Source organism: Podarcis erhardii (assembly GCF_964252035.2).
Source record: "Podarcis erhardii genome assembly, chromosome: 4".
Lineage (NCBI taxonomy): Eukaryota > Metazoa > Chordata > Lepidosauria > Squamata > Lacertidae > Podarcis > Podarcis erhardii.
Window position 1 is genome coordinate 101090506 of NC_138508.1, and position 6533 is coordinate 101097038.

The 6533-nt window shown below is 40.6% G+C and overlaps 1 long non-coding RNA gene across 1 annotated transcript; it reads right to left on the reverse strand.

Annotated features, from left to right (window-relative positions):
- Positions 1 to 634: 634 nt before the first annotated feature.
- On the reverse strand, positions 635 to 3499 carry LOC309339949. Its single transcript, XR_014155690.1, has 3 exons — positions 2484 to 3499; positions 1450 to 1547; positions 635 to 882 (listed from the first exon to the last, which is right to left on the reverse strand). It is a non-coding gene; the product is annotated as an uncharacterized lncRNA (long non-coding RNA).
- Positions 3500 to 6533: the final 3034 nt, after the last annotated feature.

Here is a 6533-nt window from a genome sequence, read left to right on the forward strand (position 1 = left end):
AATATCACATTAATAGCTTTGAATAAAGGACCTGGGTAAAAGAACGAAGATCATTCCATAATAATCAAGCTTATAGTTCAGGGAACTGAAAGCATGAACAAAACAGAAAAATGACAAGTCGTTTAAACGGGTGGATAGACTAATTTCAAAACTTAGGAGCATATGGTACCACTCAGCTGCCCCTCATTAGAAGAGACGCCACTCATTTTAGACCCAAAAAACTAACACCTTCCTACACAGCCCTGATGTTCACACTTTATTACAGTAAATTGTTTACAGAAAAGAGGCTAAATCATGAAAACAGGGCTGTGGAAAATATCACTTTGGGAGTTGAAATTCCCACAGGAGAAGCACTTTGAGGAAAGAGCGGAGGGGGAGGAACTTCTAAAATGCATCTACCACCTCACATGACAACTAAGCCCAAGACCCATGAGCACATCCACTCTGATATATTCATACACACAAATGCATGTACGGTACATCATCACTGTAGTCATTACTGTACAAACAAGAGAAACTAAATGAACAAAAAGCACTACAGCCCAAACTGAGAAAGAAAATGAGAAAAATATTCAGCATCTATCTCAAACCAGAGCCAGTATTACTAGATGAACAGGTCACCATGCTACAGTCTTGTTCAAGTATTGTATAAATAGGTTCTATTGTGTTAACAAAGCCTGGTTTAAATTAATATTTCCACCCTGGAGATATTTAAAACAGGTCAACTATGGCTACAATCCTAGCCTTACCTACCTAGGAGGAAGCCCCACTCAGCAGGATTTACTTCTGATAAAACATGGTTAGGATTGTGCTATTACAAATCAACACCATCTTCCAATTCTTTCATTTCCAGATCTCAGGACTTGTCAAATGGTCTTGTTCCTAATATTTAGTAATAAAATCCTACCTATAATTAATGAATTAGCCAATAACTGTCTGTGTTCAGATCTAACATAAGGCTTCACATAAAATATTTATAGGTATCAATGGGATCTCTTTAACTATAATGTCTTTAACATATAATAAAATATATTTTCCATATTCCTAGGTGATGTCACAGCCCCATCAGATGTGGAAGGAAGTCTCAATGCATCATTCAAACATGTAGCAATTGAATTACTATGCAATCTGTATATTCTTACAGCATAATGTATATGTTATAGTTTTTTTATTAAAAGCTTACCCATTGAATATACATATATATGATGTCCATTGTAAGAATTGGTCATATCAGTAAGCAACTCTCCACTCAATTTTAATTTAAAGTATTTTATCACTGTTAATCAAACCACTCTGAATACTTTGGATAGTAGGCACTGTTCTCCAACAGAGTTATCATTAAAACCTCAAAAGGTGCAATTATTCAGTACAAAAACAAACATATTATTTTGAATAATAAACTTGAATTTTCAGGTATTGCAAAAAATTGAGAACTTGCTTATTACGTACCTTTTGTATTAATGTGCCTAAAGATAAAACACTCCCCAAACCATTCTTCAAGGCAAATTTTAAAGCTCCTTTCCTCTTTAAGTTTCTGAAATTTTTTCCTGCCAAGAAAAGAGGAGAATGGGTATATTTTTTATGTTATTAAGAAACTTGCAGAATGGTTATTTTCACCACTGTTTCTTGTATCCACTCAAAGCCACAAGGAAATTTATACACACCATTTGACTCTGGCTTGGCAATTCGGAGCCAGATGGTAACCTTCAGGGAGCTGATTTTTTGCTCAGGGCCATCAGTTCTCAATGCTCTACTGTATGAGAAGTGGGATGGATGCAGGCTATGTAAGTATCACACTGCTTGCCATGATGAAAGGACCGAACTCCACTGGTGTTCCAACCAACTGTTTGCAAAGGATGGAGGGCTTTGAAAACATTCAATATGCATGCTTGCAAAGACTCAAGATGTCCTGCCACTGGCCCCCCTCTGTTTCTGTCCTGTGGCTAAGAATCATAGAATCACAGAATAGGAGAGTTGCAAATTTAGCGCTGAGAAGAGGAAGGCTGCCACAGACAATCCCAAACCATAGCAGAGTAACTTTTCACTCCCGGGACTTGAGAGACCTTACCAGCAGACCGTTTTCTGGGCCTACAAGCAAGCTGTACTTTATTTTTTTATTTTTTGCTTTATTAAAAATCTCTTATATCATATGACACATTTCATATAGCATATCTCATATAACATACATATACATATGTATTGTACATCTTCTTGAGTAAACATATATATAATCCATGTAAGCAAAAACCATATACAAGTAGTATTCTGTTTATAAATTAAACTTATTCATATTTTACTATCTTTTGTTGTCTTATCTTTTTATTAACATGAGTTAAAGAAAGAAAAAACCAGAAAAAAGAAGAAGGTATAGTTGGACTTCCTATCATTTCCTGGTGTATAGCCTTATTCTAGTAATGAATATACCTATCATTATTGAGTTATTCTTTATATACCTTCTAATACATTCTTACAACAGTTAGTACCTTTTGACTTATTTGCTAGTCCGTTATAGCTGAAACATTTCCGCCTTTCCAGTTCATTGCAATCAATGTTCGAGCTGCAGCCATGGCATACAGAAAAAATTCTCTCAATTTTTTCAGAATATCGTTGCCGAGAATGATTAGCAGAAAAGCCTTGGGCTTTTTTAGAAAGGTTAACCCAAAGTTTTTTTCCAGCTCATCATAAACAAGGCACCAAAATTCCATAATCTTTCTACATGTCCACCACATGTCTCCATTACTTTCCCCACACTTCCAACAGTTGTTTGCTATGTTTTTGTACAAGCTGTGCTTTAAATCTAAAGGTGCTTGATCATCTTAGTGTTTCATTTGCAATAGCACGCAGCCAGTATTTCAGGAAGGATCCTTCGAAAATGGCACAGGGCGCTTCTCTTGGGACATTGGCTGCAGTGTGAAGTTTCGCTCCAGCCTTCCTGCCTCAAGGCCTTCTGCCACCTCTGCACCTTGCTTCCTGGGATGTCCTTACATCAGTTTTCCAATCTGTAGTCTGCTCTGCATTGCTTCCCCTTTCCTAAGGCTTCTGTGCAGTTTAATCCCAGCCAACTGTCTGCATCAACAAAAGTATATTGTGTCTAGATCAAGGGAAGTAATAATACCACTCTATTCTGCCTTGTTCAGACCACACCTGGAATACTGTGTCCAGTTCTGGGTGACAAAATTTAAGAAGGATGTTGACAAGCTGCAATGTGTGCAGAGGAGGGCAACCAAGCCTTATGAGGAAGAGTTGAAGGAGCTGGGTATGTTTAGCTTGGAAAAAAAGGAGTCTGAGAGGAGATATGAATCAAATATCTCAAGGGCTGTCCCATAGAAGAAGGAGCAAGCTTGTTTTCTGCTGCTCTGGAGGGTTGGACTCAAACCAGTGGATTCAAATAACAAGAAAGGAGATTCTGACTAAACATGAGGAAAAACTTTCTGACAGTGGGAACGGTCTCCCTCAGGAGGTGGTGGACTCTCCTTCCCTGGAGGTTTTTAAGCAGATGTTGGAGGGCCATCTGTCATGGATACTGTTATGTACTATGCTTGGATCCTAGAACAATAGGCTGGTAGGATTCTAGAATGCAACAACTGATTGGCTTGCAGGAAAAGACCAATCAGGCTCCAGGAGGGAAGCAGAATAAGCCAATCAGACAGGACTCATTGTGTAAATAATGTATATAAAAGCCTGAGGTTTGGGGGGCAATTCAATCACTGTTTTACAAGCTGCAATAAAGAGCATGAAGGGCTCCCTTCCAACTCTACAATTCTATGATTTTCATGAAAATTCCCTAGCATCACAGTGCTTTAGCTTAGCAATGTCAGAGGCCTCACTATCACAGAATAAGTATTTTAAAAAGCACACAATGCCTGACTTCAAATTAGTATAGGAAGCAACCCTATATACAGAGTTTTCACAGCACTCCCTAGATTTAGAGTGTTGTTCTATAAACTCTTAATCAATACAATTCACAGCACATCTTTGAATCTCAGGGCAACCCCATCTCAACATTCAGGGTGACCCAGAGAAGGTCCAAATCAGTTGGAGCCATCAGGGCTTATGCAAATACGAGCCAGCACGAAATGACCTGTACAAACAACTACAGCTCCCCATGCCAAGCTGCAGTGGGTTAGCAGGATCTGACAGCTTTGAGTCCAGACCTCTGAAGACTCTCTGCAAACCAGGATTTGCTTTTGAGAATCTGTTTGTAGTGTTGAAGGATTCACCTCTGTTGCTGCTGTCTCCGTTCAGATTAGCCAGCAAAGTATAACACCGGTGCCTGCTGTTTCATCATGCCTGGTGGGTATATATTGAGATCAAACACTTTACATCTGCACAGGAAGAAAGGCAAGAAATGTATCGTACTTAAAAACCAGAAAACAGAAAGGCAACAAACATGGTCATGGCGCTAGTTGTTCCGCTTCAGGCTTTACTTTTAACCAGCAATGCTAAACGCTTGAAGCCAGCCAGCCCTGTGCACATTACTTTTCGTAACAACACAGGAGACAGCAGGTATTTTAAATGCATACATAAATGCAGACACAAATGTTATGGGAATCCAGACTTTTTGTGCCAAGTTATTGGATAGGTGCACTTTGAAACTAGGGATGCCATGAATAGCTGTGATTTCCTACTCCTAATCACCGTTTCAAGGAATGCACAAGCTGTGGGGCACTCAAGACAATGGCAGAATGATTCAGATCGGCATTAATTTATACACTACTGTCTGTGCCTTGAAGAGGAGGGATGTGGTATACATTTTAGGCAATGCTTGTTTTATTTATTCAGCCACCAAAGAAATGTGATTGGGATATAAATCCTGATAATAAATAAGCAATAAATACAAAACAGTCATAGGCCACCTTTATGTCAAAATGCTCTACAAGTTGCCTTACATCAATTGTTAAGGGACAAATGAATTATCGCCATGTGTGCCCCATGGGTGGGGAAGATGGTTGGAGGGCACGAATAGTGCTCCATGGCACGGCCATGCCTATGCCGGTTGGCCTTTGGGGAGTTGAACAGAGAGGGAATGTCTCTCTTCTGGTCCACTCCTGGATTGTACAGTTGGATGACCTTTGTGGTCCCTCCAACTCTAAAATTATATGATTCTATGAAATCATAAGCCCCAGCCAAGCATTGTTTGGGGTGTGATGTAAGGGGATTGGGAATGGAAGAACAGTTCCCAGTTGCTTTGCACTCAGCATTGCCTGCCTGCCCTTTTCACTTCATTCAGAGTTGATTTTGTATACAGTACTTCCCCTAGCATGAAGATGCGCAAAATGCCCCTGTTGTAGACAAAAACTGCTCCCTTTCCCTTATGGGGTACACCAGAGTCCTTTGTAGGTTCTCCATCAGTAGGAGAAAATAACAGAGGCCAACCAGAGAATATTGAGAAGCAAAGCAGCTGGTAAGCCTGACCTTTATTAAAACTGTTGCAACAGGGTGCTCCCCCACACGCAGGAGAGAGGAGGAGGACCCAGGACAAAGATGTGCAAGCCCTTATATAGACTTTTGAGCTGCCCACCCTGGAGCCCAAGACCACCCATCCATTCATCATACATATGGTACACCAGAGAAGGGGTGGACTACAACAGAAATCTGAGTGCATTGTTTTTATCCTGTCTGCCAGGTTACCTGATTGGATTACCTGGGCATCCTGGCAATTCTTTTGCTATGATAACTACTTAGTTATTGAATCCAGGTCACAGCTTACCCTATGCATATCTTAACTGTGCCCTTGAGACCAGATTTTTGAGCAAAGAGACAATGGGGAGGCTCCCCATTTCCTTCAACCTTGCAGAGAAATATTTGAGGTCAATTTGTAAGAGACAAATGGTTTCAGGACTTTTTCTTTGGGTCTCAGACATGTGGTCTATACATTTATGTATGTGCTTGCTTGGTACATTTATGTAAAACCTTAAAATTCTTATAATGCCCCCCTTACTGGGAACTTATAAGGAGGAGGTTCAGACACACACACACACACACACACACACACACACACACACACATATATATATATTTCAAGTTAGCTCCACCCACTGCTGGCCATGCACCCCACAGTCTGCATACTCCATAGGCTGTGAAGGCAAAGGACCCTCCATATGAGAGATCGCCACCCATGAAGGGGATGTCTGTTTATACATCAGTGTGTCTATTAAGGCCCTTGTCACATGTGAAGAATGCATGGAGTATGGTGTGTGAGGCTGGGACTAGCCTGGGGGGGGGGGCTGTGACCTCTTCACGTGTAATTTGAGCATATGGGGAGGTGTCATATGGGGGTTCCAGTCTGCACTCCAGAACACCTACTTAAGTTAGAATCCTGTGGCCCCATTGCCTGAGGGTCTGGTGCATCGGTACCCCCTATATTTGCCTCTGATTTTGTGTAAGAAGCGCAAGCACAGGGAAATCTGGTCCATTCCTCTATTTTTTTTGGGGGGGGGCTGTTATTTCTAAAAGAGCTGTAACACTGCAACCCCAAACACATTTACTAGGCCATAAATTCAGCATAATTCAGTGAGACTTACTTCTGTGTA